General features: G+C 36.6%; 1 pseudogene; it reads left to right on the top strand.

The window, feature by feature from the left end:
• The first annotated feature begins 754 nt into the window (after nucleotides 1-754).
• Nucleotides 755-21,015, top strand: part of LOC149230720 (tubulin alpha-1 chain-like) — a 56,083-nt pseudogene continuing 35,822 nt past the window's right edge.

The raw sequence follows: 21,015 nt of genomic DNA, 5'->3' as shown, positions 1-21,015 counted from the left end.
CGCCATGAAGAATGAGGCATCTGGTGTAGGACTGGCCCAGTTGTTCGTATAGCATACTTATGCCTCTAGCCCTCTAGTTTGAATAAAAGTAGAAGTCATCCATTAAGATGTGGCACACTTTGTTTGAATAAAAGTGGAATCCATCCATGAAAATGTGAAGACATACATTAGTCGCTTCTTTGGCTCTTCCAACTTCCAACCATCGTAAACTTAACTCACTCCATTATTTCTTCATGCTCGAAATTTGTCAATCCCTATTGCCATTAAAATGAAAATGTCACACCTACATAACCTAAGTATAAGGTAAATAAAAAAAATATATTTAAACTCTTTTATAGTGCCTAGATCATCAAAATTACAATAAAGGCTATTCAATATAATTGCGAAATTAACAGAAGCAGTACAATCACACCTTACGAATATGATTAATTTAAATATGTGATTATGATTATGGTACAAACATTAATTGGAACGAACCGGATCGAGAGTACAAATCTATGTTTGGTTTACGTGCTCTATGGTTTCTCGAACCCTCAAGGCACCCTCCAGGTGCATGTCGATCTACCCTCCACTTGGCAAAGTCTCCATGTTGTTATCCCGAGGTAGCCCATCAGACGGTTGAGAGGCAGTGCAAGAGGGTTAGGGTAACTGCCTACCTGAATCACCGTGGACCATCATCATTCTCATTCCTTCCGGCTAGAGAAACGAGCTTGGATCTTCCCTGGTTCTGTTATTCTCCACTGGAAACATCGATATGGCCTTACTGTTTCGGGTTCATCATGAGCTTTCCTTGTTGCTCATCGCTCGGTACAGGGTATTCATGATGCTCAACACTCAACCTACCTTCGTTGGGCCACCCTGCTTACAACAAACTCTGGTAATCCTTAATCACTTAATAATTCTTGGTCTTTTTTGTGGTGCCAAAGGTGAATATACAACCTAGTGTCTGTATCCTTCTGTTTGCAGGCTAGCTAGCAAGGTTTCAAAGCGACGAGTGAGGCTCAGGGTTCTCGAGGCTGGTGCGGAAGGGATGACTCTCCATCTTCAGGTTGGTAATTGTAATTTCTCCCCTGCGAATCTTATGAAAGGTTATTCCTGACATGCGAAAAGAGGAATGGACTCTTGATGCGTTTTCCTTTCAGAACAGAACCTCAGAGGTTTTGGATTTACACCTCAAGCTCGTTAATGGAGCTAATAACTCAGTCAAGTTCCTTACAATGTTTCACCGTGGTTTAGCTTTGTTTTTAAGAGGATTTCACCCTCGTGTTTATCAACTGTGGATTAAATGTGATACTTATTTAATTTTGATCAAGCATGATTTATTCTTCTTTCCGTTTGAGAGTCGTTGCTTTGGATTACATATTTAGCTCTTTTCTATTACGAGCCTACTGCCGCACCATTGACCAGGTTAACTACTCAAGATTTCCTCGGTGTAACTTTGTTGTCGAGGGTTTCAGTCTCACGGACTATGATATTCGAACTGCCTTTATTGAGTTCAATATAGTTATGAAATATATCCTAGCAGCTTGTATGTGTTCTGCTCTTTGTAATGATGAGAATGAATGTTGTAGGTTCCTCTATTGCTACTCATTTGATATTATTGAAGCTACTATCATTTTTGTGTGCTATGAATTATTTCATTTACAATGTTAGTAGCTACACCTGATAACAGGGTTTCTTTTATTTAAAGTAAAAGTCTCAGGTTTCACTTTCAACCACCAGGAACTGTCTCCTCGCTATCCTAATGGGAACAACAAGGAGGTAAATATAGTGGTAGGTTTTTTGTTTTCCCTTACTATGTCCTGAATGTAACTCGAGTTCGTTATCCAGAATGTAGAGTTGTTTGTTTGAGGTTCACAGTGCAATAGAAAATCTCTCACTGTTAATTATTCTAAAACAACACAAGTACCCACAACTTATATTTGTGTACATGTTTTATACTCATTTTTATTATGATAGAATTAAGCTTGGGTTTCCATGCATGACCATTCTCCGTATTTAGAGGGTATTACTAATCAATTGAAGAACAATATTCACAGAGTTCATAACCGTAACAAGAATCCATTCACCAAGCTATTCTTAGGTACAGTCCCCAACCTGTTATCCCAACAATTATTTAAAAAACAATAACACACCTTTTAGTTAAGAAATTCTCAAACAACAGTAACATATTGTGCATTTATCATTAGAAACATTGTTTATAGCTTTGGCCTCAACAAGGATTGACATACTCAAGGACACACACTGTTGGTCAGTGCCAACCATTAAACCTTTACTGCTAGCTAACTTCCATATAAAAACAATCTACAAGAAATCTTTTAAGATTATTACTCATAAGTGAATTCACAGTGTCACACATTATTATAAACTTATTCTATCATCAGAACCAATGAGTAATGTACTTATCTGAGATTCCTTAGATGATTAAGAGTTCAGGTTTAGAATGAAACCAGTCCGCCCTTCCAATGGAACTGGAAATTACGTCCAGATTCCCCCCCAAGCAAATGTTTGACACAACTAGAAATAACCAGTCAAGGTTATGCTTCCAAACCTCAGGACCCTAGTCCAGTCTATAACTTCTCAAAAGTCAATCTGACTGGAGAAATTTCCACCTGTCCAACCAACTCTGGAAGTACTCTTATAGTTTTCGCGTATCCTTTATCTTCAGGTGGTTCCTCCCTCTGGTGGGCAACCCCCAATTCATCCCTCAAGAGCCCTTTTTATCTCCAGGACTTAGAATAAATGAAACTGAATAATAACTACCTCCAATTATTTTCCCAAACTTTCTTTAGATTCTCTTGGAATCTTCATTATGTTCTAGCTCTTAACCATTTCCATAATTTCACAAAATAAATTCATTATTAATCTATTGTAGCTATTCTTTTTCTATTTATTTTCGTAATTACAAAAATTAAAATTAAAAATACTAACAACAGTAATTTCAGTTTTTACTTCCACATCTGGGGGGGTTACATCTTACCCCCCTTAGGTGGAACACCATTTGCAGTGTTTAACCTTCCAACTACTCCTGAAATAGTCTGGGGTATGCCTCCTACATAAAATATTTAACCTCCCAAGTGGATTCCTCCATAATAAAGTGCTTCCATTTCACCTTAACCTGGATGATAGCTCACCTCCACAATGTTACTTCTCTCTTATCGAGTATGTGCATGGGATCTACTAGGAATTCTCCTTCCGATTCAACTTTCCGACATCCAACTGTCATAACTTGGAATATCTAAGCATATATAAATAGATGAAAGATATCTACACACACACACACACACACACATATAATCAATATTCCTTTACCTGAATAACTTGCCAATTTATGATGTGTCAAGGATCATATACATACTTCTTTAAAAGGGAAACATGAAATACATTATGCACCCGAATGTGGCTGAGTAGTGCGAGTTGGTATGCAACCGGTCCTACCCTATGTAAGATTTGGATGGGACCACAGAACCGGGTGGCCAATTTGGCACACTTTCCCCATTTGAGAGTACTTCTCTTGGGTTCGAATCGCACATAGACATGATCTCCTACCTGGAATTCTTGGTAGGTCCTCTTCTTATTTGCATAAGCCTTTTTCCTATCGTGTGCAACCTTCAAACTTTGCCGAACCTTTTTCACCGTTCTTTCCATTTATTCCAACATATTTGGTCATAATATTATTTTATTCTCAGGTTTGTTCCAATTTGCAGGTATGGTACACTTCCTCCCATAGAGCACTTCAAAGGGACTCATCTTTAACGATTCGTGATAACCGTTATTGTAGGAAAACTCTACTAAGTGGAGATATTCCTCCCATTTTCCGAGTTGTTGCATGACGTACATACGCAACATGTCTTCCACCATTTGATTAACTCATTTAGTCTAACCATCAGCCTGGGGGTGATAGGAAGTACTAAAGTGAATTTGAGTGCCCAAACCTGAGAACAATGCTTTCCAAAATGCAGAGGCTAACTTAACATCACAGTCAGAGATTATCACTCAAGGCATCCCATGCAACCTAAAAATCTCCCTAATGAATATATCTACTATCTGGGTGGTTTGATAGGTGGATTTGACATGGACAAAATGAGATGCCTTTATCAATTTGTCTACCACCACCATAATTGAATCATTCCACCTCTTTGATAAGGGAAAACCAAATATAAAATTCAAGGTTATAGTTTCCCACTTCCATTCCGGAATAGGTAAAGGTGCAGGTTTTAATCCCGTATAGAAATTACCTACATACGAATTCTAAAACATAGGAAAAAAACAATGTGAGAGAATAACACATAAAACACATATACACTGAGATTTTCCCCTCGATCCCAAAACCGGGACTACCAGATTGATTTTGCATTATGTTCCTTTCAATGCTACAATACATATTTATACATGCCGAAGCATCCAATACCATGGATCGAAAACCATCGTGTCCAAAACCATGGACCAAAAACCATCGCATCGAAAACCATGTGCGAAAACCATGCAAAAAACCATAGGTAGGTTCGCCCAACCTAATATAGGGTCCAAAAAAAATTTCCCGGGGCGTTGCCCCGGACTTTGTAGAGGGGGGTTACCCGCCCCCCTCAAACCCCCTGGACAGGGGGGGCTGTCACCCCCTTATGACCCCCCCATTGCACAATCGGCGCAACAAAGGGGGGGCTCCGCGCCCCCCTCTAACCCCCCAGTTGACTACGTGGGCTAGTTGTGGAAAGAATATAACACAACCCAACATTCTCCCACTTCTTGTTTTCTTTCCACAAGGGGCCACATGAGAGCTTAGTCATTTATCCAGCCTTGAAATGCCCATTGTTTCTCTACACCAAGAGAACTTCTTAGAGCTCACAAATTTTGTCAATGCATCTGTAGTATTATTTAAAGTGTCCATCTTTACCAGCAACACGTTTTTGTCTTCTATCATATCCCTCACAAAGTGATACTAGATATCAATGTGCTTTGTCTTTGAATGATAAGCAGGGTTCTTTGCCAAGAAAATTACACTTTGGCTATCACAGTCTATCCTTATAGCTCCCTGTACTAACCCATACTTGAACACAATCTCTGCAACCAAACTACTTCCTTGCTTACATGAGTGGCTGCCATGTATTCTGCCTCTATAGTTGATAATGTCACTACAGATTGTTTCTTACGCATCCAGCTGACTGCACCTCCAAATAGGTTAAACACATACCCACTTGTAGATCTTCTCTGATCCATATATCCATCACAGTCTACATCAACAAAGCCACGAATATCCAACACTCTATCCAATCCTGGTCTTCCTTGGTAGCACAAACCATAATCACTAGTGCCACACAAATACCTAAAAACCCACTTCACTGTTATCCAATGCTCCTTCCCTGGTTTTGACATAAACCTGCTCAATACTCCCACTGCATGTGCAATGTCTGGTCTCGTACAGACCATCAAATACATCAGGCTACTGACTACACTTGCATATGGAACACGAGACATGTCCTCTTCCTCTTCTTGTGTCTTGGGACACTGTTCAACAGATAACTTTACACCTACAAGAATAGGAACCTTCACCGGTTTACTATCCTGCATATTAAACCTTTGTAACATTGTCTCGACATACTTCCTCTGGTTTAACCAGATCTTCTTCTTTGCCCGATCTCTTTTAATTTCCATGCCCAAAATATAGTTTGCAGCACCAAGATCTTTCATGTCGAATTTGGAGGACAATTGGGTCTTCAAATCCTGGATAATTTCTTTGTCATTTCCAACCTGCAACATGTCATCCACATACAAGGCCAGATAAATAACACGTCACCAATTAATTTAAAATACACACAATGATATTCTTTGCTTCTGGTGAAGCCAAGTCCCCGTATAAATGTATCAAATTTCTAATACCACATCCTTGGTGACTGTTTTAACCCATACAGAGACTTCTTTAACTTGCACACTAGTTCTTTCTTACCCTTCACTGTAAAGCCTTCAGGTTGCTTCATGTAGATCTCCTCTTCCAGATCCCCGTGAAGAAATGTTGTCTTCACATCCATCTGTTCTACCTCAAAATCAAAAGCAGCAGCAACAGATAAAAGTAATCTAATAGAAGCTACCTTGGCAACAGGAGAAAAAATATCACCAAAATCAATTCTCGACATCTGGGAATAACCTTTTGCTACCAATCGAGCTTTGTGTTTATTCGCCTTTCCTTCTGCATTTGTCTTCTTCTTGAACACCCATTTGCTGTCAATGGGTTTCCTTCCAGCCGGCAACTCCACCAGATCCAAAGCCTCATTTTTGTGCAAAGATGCCATTTCATCAACCATGGCCTCTTTCTAGAGTTTGTCATCCTCTCAATCAACTGCTTCCTTCACAGTTCTAGGATCGTCATCAGTAATAGATAAAGAAAAATTTGAACAGAAAGCAGACGGACTATACCTTTCTGGCTGCCTTCTTTCTCGAACTAATCTTCTCACACCCGGAGTTTGTGGCTCTTCATCTTCTGATTCCTCCTCTGCTGTAGAGTCTGATTCTTCCTCCTTAAGCTCAAACTCTATCTTCTCAGGTTCCTTTGGTTGGACTTCATGTTTAATAAAATCTTTCACCTCTCTGAACACCACATCTCGGCTGTACACAACCTTCCTTGTTACTGGGTTCCAAAGCTTATAACCCTTTAAACCATCCTTATACCTAATAAAGATGCACTTTTTAGATTTACTGTCCAACTTGGTTCTTTTCTCCTTTGGAACATGTACATATGCATCACATCCAAATACCCTCAGATGTGAAATAGAGGGTTTCTTACCTGTCCATACCTCTTGTGGAGGCTTATCCTCCAACGTTGATGAAGGTGATCTGTTGACCAGGTAATATGCTGTCTCCACTGCCTCTGCCTAGAATTCATGTCCTAACTCGGCACCAATGAGCATGCTTCTTGCCCTTTCCATCAACGTCTTGTTCATTCTTTTTGCAACTCCATTTTGCTTAGGTGTGTATGGAGTAGTCTTCTGCTATTCTATACCACACTTCTTACAAAATTCTTCAAATTGCTTGCTGCAAAACTCTCCACCATTATCTGACCTCAACACCTTTATCTTCTTCTCTATCTAGTTTTCCACCAGAGCCTTAAATTCTTTAAACCTGTCAAAGACTTCAGATTTCTTCTTAAGGGAATATATCCATGTATTCCTTGAGAAGTCATATATAAATGATACATAGTACACAGACTTACCAAGTGATGGAACCTTCATAGGTCCAAACACATCACTGTGCACAAGCTCTAATATCTGTTTCACCCTCTTACCAGTAGAGGGGAAACTCACCCGATTCTACTTCCCATATACACAATTTTCATAGAAATCAAAATCCAGAGAGCTATTACTCATACCTTCTACCTACCTTTACCATGAACTATTCGAAGGCCCTTCTCTCCAATATGTCCAAGCCTTTGATGCCACAACATGGTCTTCTCTCCATAGACCACTAGATTTTCTGCTCCACTTTCAGGAACCACAGAACTGTTGCACCCATCAAAAATAGTGCTACCTTGTAGCTTGTACAGAGTTCCAATCTGAACTCCCCGCATCAATACCAGTGCTCCCCGAACCATCTTGCAGGTATCCTTCTCGAACACTGTTTTTACACCTGCATCATCTAACTTGCTTACAAAAATCAGATTTCTAGCCAATGTAGGAATATGCAGAACACCCGGAAGTGTTCTAACCCTTCCACCTTGCAACTTAAACTTTAATTTTCCGCGACCAACGATTCTAGCCTTCCTATCATCCGCTAAGAAGACATCACCAACATCGTATTTCTCATACTCGCAGAACCACTCTCTATGGGGAGTGAAGTGAAAGGATGCACCTGAGTCAATCAACCATGCCTCATGATCTACATGTGTACTTGAAGAATCCAAGTACACATCCCCACCTTCATCTGAGGTGGTTTTCACCTCTGCAAAAGTAGCATCATCAGATCCCTTTCCTTTGTCAGGAGCTTTAGATTTACAGTCCCTTTTGTAGTGCCCTTCCTTTCTGCATTTCCAGCAAACTACCTTTACAAGTTTTCCTAGAGATTTAGATCTCCCACTCGATGACTTATCTTTGTTTTTGTTCTGGGATCGTCCTCGTACAGACAAGGCATCACCATTCTAGTTCTTCATATTTTTCCATCTCTTCTCCTCCGTTAGCAAGGATGAGACTATTTCATCAAACTGCAGGGCAGTTGCATTGCTACCTATTGCAATAACCAGACTATCCCACGAATCTGGTAGAGAACACAACAAAATGATGCACTTATCTTCATCTGAAATTTTAATATCAACAAATAATAACTGACTTACCACAGTATTAAATGCGTTCAGATGCTCTGTCACCGAGTCTCCGTCTTTCATCCTTGGGTTATACAGTTTTTTCCGTAGGAACAATTTATTCACTAGAGACTTAGATTGGTACAAAGTCCCTAACTTGTCCCACAAAGCCTTACTCGTAGCTTCCCTGATACATTCAGCAATACTGAATATGAGACACACAATCGTATTGTGCTCTTTGCCTTCCGATCCAACTTCTTCCATTCTTCATCGAACACTCCCGTTGGTTTAGTACTTGGATCTACCACGATCCACTGATCTTTATCCACCAACAGATCCTCCATCTTGAGTTTCCATAACTCAAAATATGACCATTAAATTTCTCGATCTCTATCTTTCCACTGCTCGCCATCTTCTTTCACCACCAGAATCGATCCCGCAGATCTCCCACTGAACGGGGTCTACCACAGGCCCAAGCAAAACCCCTCAGGAACAAAGGCGTCCCCTTGAAGCCAAAACAACTCTAATACCAAATGTAGGTTTTAACCCCGTACATAAATTACCTACATACGAATTCTAAAACATAGAAAATAAACAATGTGAGAGCATAACACATAAAACACATATATACAGAGATTTTCCCTTGGATCCCAAAACCGAGACTACCAGATTGATTTTTCATTATGTTCCTTTCAATGTTACAATACATATTTATACATGCTGAGGCATTCAATACCATGGACCGAGAACCATCGCGTCCAAAACCATGGATCGAAAACCATCGCATCCAAAACCATGTGCGAAAACCATGCACAAAACCATAGGTAGGTCTGCCCAACCTAATATAAGGTCCAAAAAAAAAATTCCCGAGGCACTGCCCTGGACCCTGTAGAGGGGGACTACCCGCCCCCCTCAAACCCCCCTGTGAGCCCCCCACTACGCAGTCGGCGTAACGAAGGGGTGGCTCCGCCCCCCCTCTAACCCCCTGGTTGAGTACGTGGGATAGTTGTGGAAAGAATATAACACAACCCAACAAAAGGATGTAACAACCCAGCAAGATCTTGATACTTAGTTTTAACCTGCTGACATTCCAAAAACTTGGCTAGGTATTCCACAATGTCCTTCTTCATACCAGGCCAGTAATAGCCTTTCCTAATTGTAGAGAATCACTTTTGATAGTCGGGGTGGGGTGCGTAAGGACTCCTATGGAATTCATCCAATGTAACTGTTTCACTGATAACTAGTTAGGAACATATATTTTACCTCTAAAGATCAACAAATTCTCAGAGTTAATACTATACTCACTATGTTTCCCAGAATGCTGCGCAATTCTAGCTTGCTGCCAGAGATACTCATATTCTGGACCTTTTTGAATTTCTTCTCTAATTTGATCAGAAAAATTAAATTTCACTCGACTAAATGAAATTTTGTAAACATGATGCAACTTCTTGCTCAGTGCATCTGCTATTCGGTTCTCCCTTCCCTTCAGGTGTTTGATTTCAAAATCAAATTCACTTAAGAATGCAGTCCACCTTCCTTAGCGTGCATTCAGGGTGGGTTGACTAAAGAAGTTCGTTAAGCTGTTATGATTTGTCATAAGCAAGAATCTATTCCCCAACAAGTAGTGCTGCCATACCTTTAAGGCATGAACAACAATAGTTAGCTCAAAGTCATAAGTAGAATATTTCTAGTCATGATCCTTTAACTTACGAGATTTGTAAGTAATCACTTTATCTTTTTTCATTAATACTTCGCCCACGCCTTCTTTACATGCATCAATACAAACTATAAAATCTTCCTCTAGATCTGCAATTTTTAATACAGGTGAAGTGGTAAGCAAATGCTTCAACTTTTCAAAACTCTATTGACAGTCCTTCGACCATTTAAAACTTGTTCCCTTTTTCTGTAAGGAGGTGATTGGATATGATACTTTGGAGAATCCTTTTATCAATCGTCTATAATATCCAGCAAGATCCATAAATGAGCGTATATCCACCACACTGGTTGGAACCACCCAGTTCATGATAGTCTCGATCTTCTCTGGATCTACCACAATACCAGCAGAGGAAATAATATGTCCCAAATACTGAATTTGATCTTTGAAAAAGTCACAATTTCTAAACTTGGCGTAGAGCTGGTGTTCTCTTAGTGTCTGAAATACTATTCACAGGTGTTCTTTGAGCTCCTCCACACTCCTGGAATATACCAGGATATCATCAATAAAGATAAGAACAAATTTATCTAGAAAGGGGTGGAAAATCCCATTCATCATACTCATAAATGTTGTCGGGGCATTAGTGAGTCCAAATGGTAGAACCACGAACTCATAATGACCATAACGCGTTCTAAATGCGGTTTTATATATATCCTCGTCCTTAATATGAATCTAGTGATAACCAGACCGTAAATCAATTTTCGAGAATACCACAATGCCCTTTACTTGATCAAATAGATCGTCGATTCAAGGTAAGGGGTACTTGTTTTTTACAGTTAATTTATTCAGTTGTCTATAATCTATACACAACCACATAGTACCATCCTTTTTCCTCACAAATAAAACTAGGGCCCCCAAGGGGACACGCTGGGTCTAATATAACCTTTATCCAATAGTTCTTGAAGCTGCATTTTTAACTCTATTAGCTCTGGAACACTCATTCTGTAAGGAGCTTTGGAAACTAGAGCAGCTCCAGGGATCAATTCTATAGTAAAATCAAGATTCCTTTTGGGTGGTAATCCTGGAATATCTTCTGGAAAGACATCCTTAAATTCTTGAACAATTGGTATGTTGTCCAAGACATATAGCTTATCTTTAGAGTTAGTATATCCTACATGGACTGCGTAAATTTGACAGCCTTTATGCATACTTTTCCCTAATTGGTGAGTTGTAATGGGTCACAACTTAACTTCTCTTCTAATACCCTAAATTTCTACTCTATTGCCATTATCAAATAGGAAGTTAATTGTTTTTCCCTTACAGTCTACTATGGTCCAATGTTGCTCCAGCCAATCCATACCTATTAATACATCATAGGAACCTAATGGTAGCACAAAAAAATTGCTTTTTACCCGTTGTCCAGCCAATTCAATTACACAATCATCTACCTTTGCATTAACTCTTCTCTTAGATCTTGTTGCTAACTAGAACAGCCAAGGATTCCTAAACTTTGTACTTTTCAAACGACATAAATCAACTACTCTTGGGCTAACATAACTTAATCTTGCACCCGAATCTATGAGAATGGAAACAGGATGGTTGGATATTTTACCTTCCAGATCCACCATCGATGGTTGGTATTCTTCCTACTGATCCTCCAACGCCATTTTAGTCCTTGGTATGTTCCTTTCCATATCAACCATAATAGAATCTTCTTGAATGTTTGCAACCGTTTCAGATCTCCCTCGATGGAGACATATTTTGTAGTAATGGGGTTTCCCACAACCCCAGCACTGCAAAGGAGGTTTAGGAACCTAGTTAGTTTCCATATTGATAGACGCTTCGCTCTGTTTCACTTCACTTTGAGGTCTATACCTTTGTCGATTCCTAATCACAAGTCCACTTGATCCTTTCCGACCTAGATATCTGGTACTAGTGTTTTTCATGCTCTTTCTAGTTGAGAAATTTCTTTTCCCTTTCTTATTTGTCCAATTTTTGGTGTCCTCGCCCTTCTTCTTCATCTGCTGATAGCAGATTCGAGGCTTCTGAACCACCCCATCCATCGTCTTAGGATTCAAACTTTTCCTTCATATAAATTGGTAAACTATTGATGAAGCACTCGACTTTAGCCTTCTCTTCCTGAATGTAAGGAATTTATCTCAACATGGAGGTAAGATTAGATATGAACTCATCCATTGATTGTTGTCCCATTTTCAGGTCATGAAAATCTTTTGCCTTATCATCATAGAATCACTCAGTCATATATTTGTCTTTAAAATGCTTATGGAATTGTTCCCATGTGACTTCCTGTTCATCAATTTCCCTGACTGTTCTAATTTTTTCCCACCACAAAGTGGCCTTACTCTGCAACTGGTATATTGCTAAAATTGCCTTCAAATTATCGTCATATTCATAGATATGAAAGTGTTTGTTCATGTTGATTAACCAAGCCTTTTTCGCTTCCTCAACCTCTCCATTTTATATTGGTGGCTTGATCTTTTTAAATTCCCCTTGAAGTTCAATTTTCTATCTCTTGAATCCTTTCTTATCAAAAACATTATTAAATTATTCATGTCCAGTTCGCCCTCCCTCATACTCCAGACGCTCCTCTTGTTGTGTATGCGACTCTATTCTATTTTCCTCATCCTTACTAGGATTATGATTCCTTTGATTTTGCATGTCCGACAGACTCTTCATAATCTTTTCTTGCTCCAATCGTAAACTTTCATTGTTTGCTCGTAAGTTCAACATCTTTGCTCGTAGTTACTAGACTGTCTCTAGTAGTGCAGCGTTTGTGTTTTGATTTAGCTCACTCAATTGTACCCACACCTCTGAGTTATGTACGATTGTCCCTCCAGAGGGGGAAAGTCCTGCTTCTCGCCTCATAATGTGCCAACATTCTTCCTCCATGTATCATAATTACTTTTTTTATTCAATAATCTTCCTTTCAAGCCTCAGTGTAGCAACCTGAGGGCTCTAATACCACTTGTCACACCTACATGACCTAAGTATAAGGTAAATAAAAAATTTACATTTAAGCTTCCTTTATACTGCCTAGCTCATCCAAATTACAATAAAGGTCTATTCAATATAATTGCGGAATAAACTAAAGTAGTACAATCACACCTTACGCATTTGATTAATTTAAATATGTTATTCTGATTATGGTACAAACATTAATTGGAATGAACTGGACCGAGATTCCAAATCTATGTTTGGTTTGCATGCTGCATTGCCTAACAATTGTTATGAGATTTAACCATGGTAACTCTTATATGCACTTATTTTTAATACAGATGGTTTCTCGAACCCTCGAGGCACCCTCTTGGTATGTGTTGATCCAACCTCCACTTGGAAGCTTCTCCATGTTGTTATCCCGAGGCAGCTAATCAAAGGGTCGAGAGGCAGGATAGGAGGGTTAGGGTAATTTCCTACCTAATTCGCCGTGGACCATCCTCATTCTCATTCCTTCTAGCCGAAGAAATGAGCTCGACTCTTCCCTAGTTCTTCTATTCTCCATCAGAAACATCGGTATGGCCTTACTGTTTCAAGTTCATCACGAGCATTCCTTGTTGCTCATGACTCGATACAGGGTATTCACGACACTTAGTGCTCATCCTATCTTCATTGGGCCACCCTGCTTGCAGCAAAATCTGGTACTCCTTAATCACTTAATAATTCTTGGTATTTTTTGTGGCGTTAGAGGCGAATATCCAGCCTAATGTTTGTATCCTTCTGTTTGCAGGCTAGCCAACAAGGTTTCGGAGCGGCGGGTGATGCTCAGGGTTCCCGAGACTGGTGCGTAAGGGACAACTCTCCATCTTCAGGTTGGTAATCATAATTTCTCCTCTGCGGCTCTTATGATAGGTTATTCCTGACATGCGGAAAGAGAAATGGACTCTTAACGTGTTTTCCTTTCAGAACAGAACCTCAGAGGTTCTGAGTTTTCACCTAAAGCTCGTTAATGGAGCTAAGAACTTAGTCAATTTCTTTACGACATTTCACCGAGGTTTAAGCTTTGTTTTTAAGAGGGTTTCACCCTTGGGTTTATCTCCTGCAGCTTAAATGTGATACTTATTTAATTTTGATTAATATGTGTATATCAAGCATGATTTATTACTCCTTTCCGTTTGAGAGTCGTTGCTTTGGAATGCATGTTTAGCTCTTTTCTAGTATAGGCCTACTGCCACACCATCGACCAAGTTAACTGTTCAAGGTTTCCTCAGTGTGACTTGTTAAGGATTTCAGTCTCACAGACTATGAGATTTGAACTGCCTTTATTGAGTTCAATATAGTTATGAAATATTTCCTAGAAGCTTGTATGTGTTCTACTCTTTGAATGACGAGAATGAATGTTATAGAATCCCTCTATTGCTACTCATTTGGTATTATTAAAGCTAATATCATTTTCGTGTGCTATGAATTATTTCATTTATAATGTTAGCAGCTACACCTGATAACATGGTTTCTTTTATTTAAGGAAAATGTCTGAGGTTTCACTTTCAACCACTAGGGACCATCTCCTCGATGTCCTAATGGGACCAGCCATGAGGTAAATCCAGTGGTAGGTTCGATGTTTTCCCTTACTATGGCCTGAATGTAACTCGAGTTTGCTATCCAGAATGCATAGTTGTTTGTTTGAGATTCACAATGCAATAGGAAAATCCTAGAATGCATAGTTGTTTGTTTGAGATTCATAGTGCGATAGGAAAATATCTCATTGTTAATTGTTCTAAATCAACACAAGTCGCTACAGTTATGCTTATATTTGTGTAAATGTTTTATACTTGTTTTTATTATGATAGCATTACGCTTGGGTTTCTATGCATAATTGTTCTCTGTATTTAGAGGGTACTACTAATAAATTGAAGAACAATATTCACAGAGTTCATAACCGTAACAAGAATCCATTCACTAGTCTATTCTTAGGTAGAGTCCCCAACTTGTTATCTCAACAATTATTTAAAGAAGAGTAACACACCTTTTAGTTCACCAATTCTCAAAACAAAAGTAACAAATTATGCATTTATCATTAGCAACATTGTCTATAGCTTTCGCCTCATCGAGGATTGACATACTCACGGACACACACTCTTGGTCTGTGCCAGCTCATCGAGGATTGACATACTCACGAACACACACTATTGGTCTGTGTCAGCCATTAAACCTTTACTACTAGCTAACTTCCATATAAAAACAATCTACAAGAAATCTTTTGAGATTGTTACTTTCCTTTCATAAGCGAATTCACAATGTCATACATTATTATAAACTTATTCTATCATCAGAACCAATAAGTAATGTAATGTACTTATCTGAGATTCCTTAAATGATTAAGAATTTGGGTTTAGAATCAAACGAGTCTGCCCTTCCAATGGAACTCAGAATTACGTCCAGATTCCCCCCTAGCAAATGTTTGGCACAATTGGATATAACCAGTGAAGGTTATGCTTCCAAACCTCAGTACCCCAGTCTAGTTTGGAACTTCTCAGAAATCAAGGAGAAATTTCCATTGTTCCAACCAACTCTGGAAATACTTCTGCAATTTTCACGTATCCTTTATCTTCAGGTGGTTCCTCCCTCTGGTGGCCAAGCCCCAATTCGTCCCTCAGGAACCCTTTTTATCTCCAGGATTTAGAAGAAAGGAAACTGAATAATAACTGCCTCAAGTGTTTTCCCAAACTTTCTTTAAATTCTCTTGAAATCTTTATTCTCTAATGACTCTTAACCATTTCCAAAATTTCACAAAAAGAATTCATTATTTATCTATTGTAACTGTTCTTTTTCTATTTATTTTCATAATTACAAAAATTGAAATTAAAAATACTAACAACACTAATTTCAGTTTTTACTTCCGCATGTGAGAATATTACAGAAAATATCCTGTTACAAAATAACATAGTTACCAAATTTTAATTCGAGTTGGAGTTCCAATTTTATCGTAATAAATATAAATTTCAATACAAAAAACAGAAAATATACATTTTATAAACACTAAAAAAAATATTATTTAAAAAACTTTTTCCTTGATTTATTTTAAATTCTTTGTCCTTATTTTCCTATGTTTTATTTTCTAATTTAAAAATTTACTCTATATAATTTTAATAATTATATATAAATTTAACACACATAAATACAAACCATATAATATATAAAATTAATTTCAATTATATATATATTTTTGTGTACTCAAAATATGATTAACGTTCAACTTACACCACCAACTTAATAGAGTAAGAGGAAGATAGATTTTTTAAGATATTTTTTTTATCAAATATAATTCAAAAATCATTCTCGACCGCCAATCTTTCGCAACCTGCTACTTACGATTGTCGCTCTGCTGCATGTTCGTGTCTACTACCGACCCATCGCTCGACCTGCGGCAAATTGATGAAGTTGGAGATCACTTGTTTTGGACAACTGATATCTGACTCTATCGAAATCGAATTTGCCGTATTAATGGCCGAACCCAACAGATTTGGCGAATTTTCGAATTATTCAGCGCAATTTGGCCGAACTTGGTAACTATGCAAAATAGCCAGTAAAAAAATTGTGATGACAAAGTAATTCACTTACATGCAGAAGTTACAAGTTTAAAACCTGAAAGCTCGACACCTCTGTGTACATGTCTCTATGTCGTTTCCACCTTCAATTTTTCTCATAAAGCTTAATCTACCTCTAAGCTACCTTTCGATGCCTGTGGTTTTCACTGTTGAGCTTTCTCATAAAACTTGACTTAAATTCCAATGAAAATTAAATTTCATACCAATCATTATTTATACTTTATAAATAATATAAAAATATAATTCATTGATAACTCAACAATTTTTAACAACCTCTACAAATTTTTTATATATTATATCAAGATTTATCAATAATCAAAATTCATATTTACATTTCATTTGAAAATTTAATTATATAATTTTTTTATAAATAAATAAAAAAATAAAAAATTTAATAAAATCTATAATTTTTATATATATTATATCAAGGTTTATCAATAGTATAGGAAAATAAAAATTCATATTTACATTTCATTTGAAAATTTAATTATTTAATTTTTTATAAATAAATAAAAGTAATAAATTTAATAAAAATTTAACTAAAAAATGTATTTTTTTCCCAAAAAAATATATTTATATTTTATAGGACCCATATATATGTTTTGGTGGTCATCATAACAACAAAATTTGAAGTCAAAAAATATTTATTTTGAGTCTAATATGTCACATCTCACAATTAAATCTGATGAGGAAAGATAATAACATTTTTGTCAATATTCCAAATTATATTTAATTGACCATAGGATGAAATAAATAAATTATTTTAAAAGAGGTGTATTTTACAAAAGTAGGAACATGTGAAATTCTTTTTTTCTCAAAGATATCTTTTTTAAAATAAAAATAAAATATTTACTCAATAAAAAGATAATGATGACATATTTGATAAGTTTTAATTAAAGAAGATGTCTAATTCCTTTACATTGAGGTCACTCAATTCACTAGTTATTGTCCTCAAAGGTGCATTCTAGAGCCCAATATATGTGTAGTTTCTTTCATGGTCAACCTTGATTGGACACCTATCTTTTCAAAATAAAAATAAAATATTCTATAAATAGAAAACAATGTGAGTTATACTAGGAAAATGATTATATAGTTAGTTTTAATTAAAAACATTATAAAACATCAATAATGTCATTCTCAAAAGATGTAGTAAAAATATTTCACTCACACTTTGAAGTATAAATAAATTATTTCAATGTAGATGATAAGTGACATAATTTTACATAAACTTTAAAGAGATAAAGGAATTGAAAAAAAAAGAATCTTCATCTTTTTATGTTAGTTGCATAATTCTACATTTTTAAAAAATATTTCAATATAAGATTTAAATAAATTATTTCAATATCCATATTAACTCATATATTTCGATATCAAGTTCATGAATAAAGAAAGGAAAAAAATAATATGAACCACAGGAAAATATTTTAATGTCCTAAAAGTATAGAAAAGTGAAACAATTTAATTAAATTCTAATAAAAAAAAATATGTAATTCATTCTACACTTAATATAAAATTAATATGTAAAATTTAAAAAATATTATTGATAATAGATAACTTTAATATGAGTCATATATACAATACTTTAAAATTCCTATATTGATGTATTTAAAAGCATTTTAATATGGATAATATTGTGCATATATATATATATATATATATATATATATATATATATATATATATATATATATATATATATTTGCATTCTAAAATAGGTTTATATCGCAACAGTTTTGCTAGACACTCTAAACACTTGCTAGATTTGCGGTTAAAATGGATCTATACTAGTTTACATTACAACCCACTATATGTATATATATATATATATAGAAAGAGAGAGAGAGAGAGGGGGGTCACTTTAAATAAAATAATATTAGCTTAGGAATAATCCATTCCTTAAAAGCACAAAAAAATGTCCATACTTATCAACCTAGATATCTCCAAATCTTTCAATAGGCTCAATTGGTCCTACTTATTCTAGATTCCTCTTGGTTCTGGATTAAGGAGTTAGTATCTTCAACATTCTTCAATGCTCTTAAACGAGCCTCCCAATATAACATTATCTCCTTCAAGAGGAATCCATCAAGCAGATTCCCTATCACCCTTCCTTTCCATTCTTGCAATTGAAGGATTACCCTTAAATCGGCCTCCCATTAGAACACTCTCTCCTTCAAGAGGAATCCGTCAAGTGGATTCCCTATCACCCTTCCTTTTCATTCTTGCAATTGAAGGACTAGGTCAAGTTCTGAAGGCAGCAGTTTCAAAGTAGAAGGTGAAGGAAATCAAGTTATTCAGATAAGACCTTCCAATTTCTCACAAATAGTTTGTGGATGACATTGTGTGTATGCAACTCCAATGGTTCAAAAAGCTCAAGTTATTCACAAAGTATTAGAGGATTTCATGACTATCTTAGATATGGATATCACCCATACTAAATCTCATATTTTGTTTCTTAACACTTCTCTTATGCCTCAAATTTAATTGTTTTATTATTGATAATAAATTTAATATTTAGGTAAATATTAATGTTAAATAAGTAATATTAAATTTTAATAATTTTATTAATAATATTAATAACTCAATAATATTATTTAAGCTTTAATAAATTTATAATTACTCTGTAAGGCATTCCTTTGAGAATAAATCCCCTCCCATGCTACCTATGTTGTCGTGTGTCGTTGTTTTTGGTGTTAGACGATAGAAACAATGCCTGCCATCAAATTGATTCCTCATATTTAGACCTATATTAGTCTATTATAGAGCTTATATCAACATTTTTTTCACCCAGAGCAACTGACCAATGGCAAATAAGATGCTGCCAACAACTTTGCTTATGGACATTATACTAGTAAGTTGATTCCCTCCTTGTTCAACATCATCATTTCATCTTGTTCACTTTAATTGAAAATACATTAAGACATTTTGTTTATTTTGTTAACAGTTGGTAAGGAAATTGTGAATATGTGCTTGGGATGAATTCGGAAGTTGGCGGACAAATGTACATGCCTAGAAGGTTTCCTAGTCTTCCATGCTGTGGGAGGTTGTACTAGATTTGGTCTGGGATCGCTTCTGTTGGAGAGGATTTTTTTTTTATGGAAAAAAATCCAAGTTGGGTTTCATTGTGTATCCATATCAACGGGTTTCCACAGCATTATATGACCCCTACAACAATGTGATGTCAACACACACATTGCCAAAGCATACTGATGTGGTCGTGTTGTTGGATAATGAGGCCATCTTTGACATTTGTCATCATTCCCTAGACATCAAGTGTCCTACATACACTAACCTTAATAAACTTGTATCTCATATAGGTTGGGGTTTAGTTTCATATGAAGTTATGTCTAATGGCTTCTGTTATTTGTGTTTTGATGGTTACCTTATGATATTGTAGTTCATATCTTCCCTGACTGCCTCCCTATGTTTTTATGGCGCTCTGGACATTGATATGGTTTAGGGCCTCTTCTGTTGGAGAGGCTTTTTATTGATTATGGAAAAAAGTCCAAGTTGGGTTTCACAGTGTATCCATTTCCACATGTTTCCACATCTATAGATAAGCCCTACAACAACATGTTGTCAACACACTCACTGCTAGAGCATATTGATGTGGTCATGTTGTTGGATAATGAGGCCATCTACAATAGTTTTCATCATTCCTTGGACATCGAGCATTCTACATACACTAACCTTAATATACTTGTATCTTAGGTAAGTTGGGGTTTAGTTTCAATCCATCTAATGGTTTATGTTAATTGAGTTTTGATTGTTAACTTTTAATATTGTAGGTCATATCTTCCCTAACTGCATCCCTATGTTTTGAATGTGCTTTGAACATTGATGTCACTAAATTCCATACAAACTTGGTGTCGTATACTCATATTCATGTCTTGTTTTCCTCATATGCCCTAGTGATTTCTGCCGAGAAGGCACACCATGAGCAACTATCAGTGGCTAATATTACCAGCAATGCCTTTGAGGCATCATCCATGATGACTAAATGTGATCCACGCCATGGAAAGAACATGGCTTGTTGTCTCATGTACCAAGGGGAAATTGTGCCCAAGGATTGAATGCGACAATTGCTACCACAAAGACGAAGAGGGCCATTCAATTTGTGGATTGGTGTCCCACTAGCTTCAAGTGTGTTATCAACTATCAACCTCCCACTATGGTTCCTTGTGGGGGCCTTGCCAAGGTCCAGAGGGTCGTCTGTATGATTTCCAACTTGACCTGTGTAGTAGAGGTATTTAATGTATATTGAAATTAAATTACAGTCCTAATGGCATGTCATTCATAATCCTAAGTATTTCTAGTATACAAAAGATGTGTTTTCATAAAATTTGATCAGAGTTCTCATCTAAAGTAATTGTATCTACAAATTGGGATATGAGGATTAAGAGAGCAGTCATAGCCCTAAGTTTCCTATGAGAGTTTAAGGAGCATACATGTTGGTAAAGGCTCCTACGATAATTAATAATTGATATTTTGTTCAGTAAAATGGGAATTCAGAGTTC

Source organism: Pinus tabuliformis, chromosome J (assembly GCF_031772625.1).
Source record: "Pinus tabuliformis cultivar Carrire ecotype Pingquan chromosome J, CPIR1, whole genome shotgun sequence".
Lineage (NCBI taxonomy): Eukaryota > Viridiplantae > Streptophyta > Pinopsida > Pinales > Pinaceae > Pinus > Pinus tabuliformis.
Note: the sequence above shows the minus strand (reverse complement) of the source record. Positions and strands in the feature narration are given on the sequence as shown.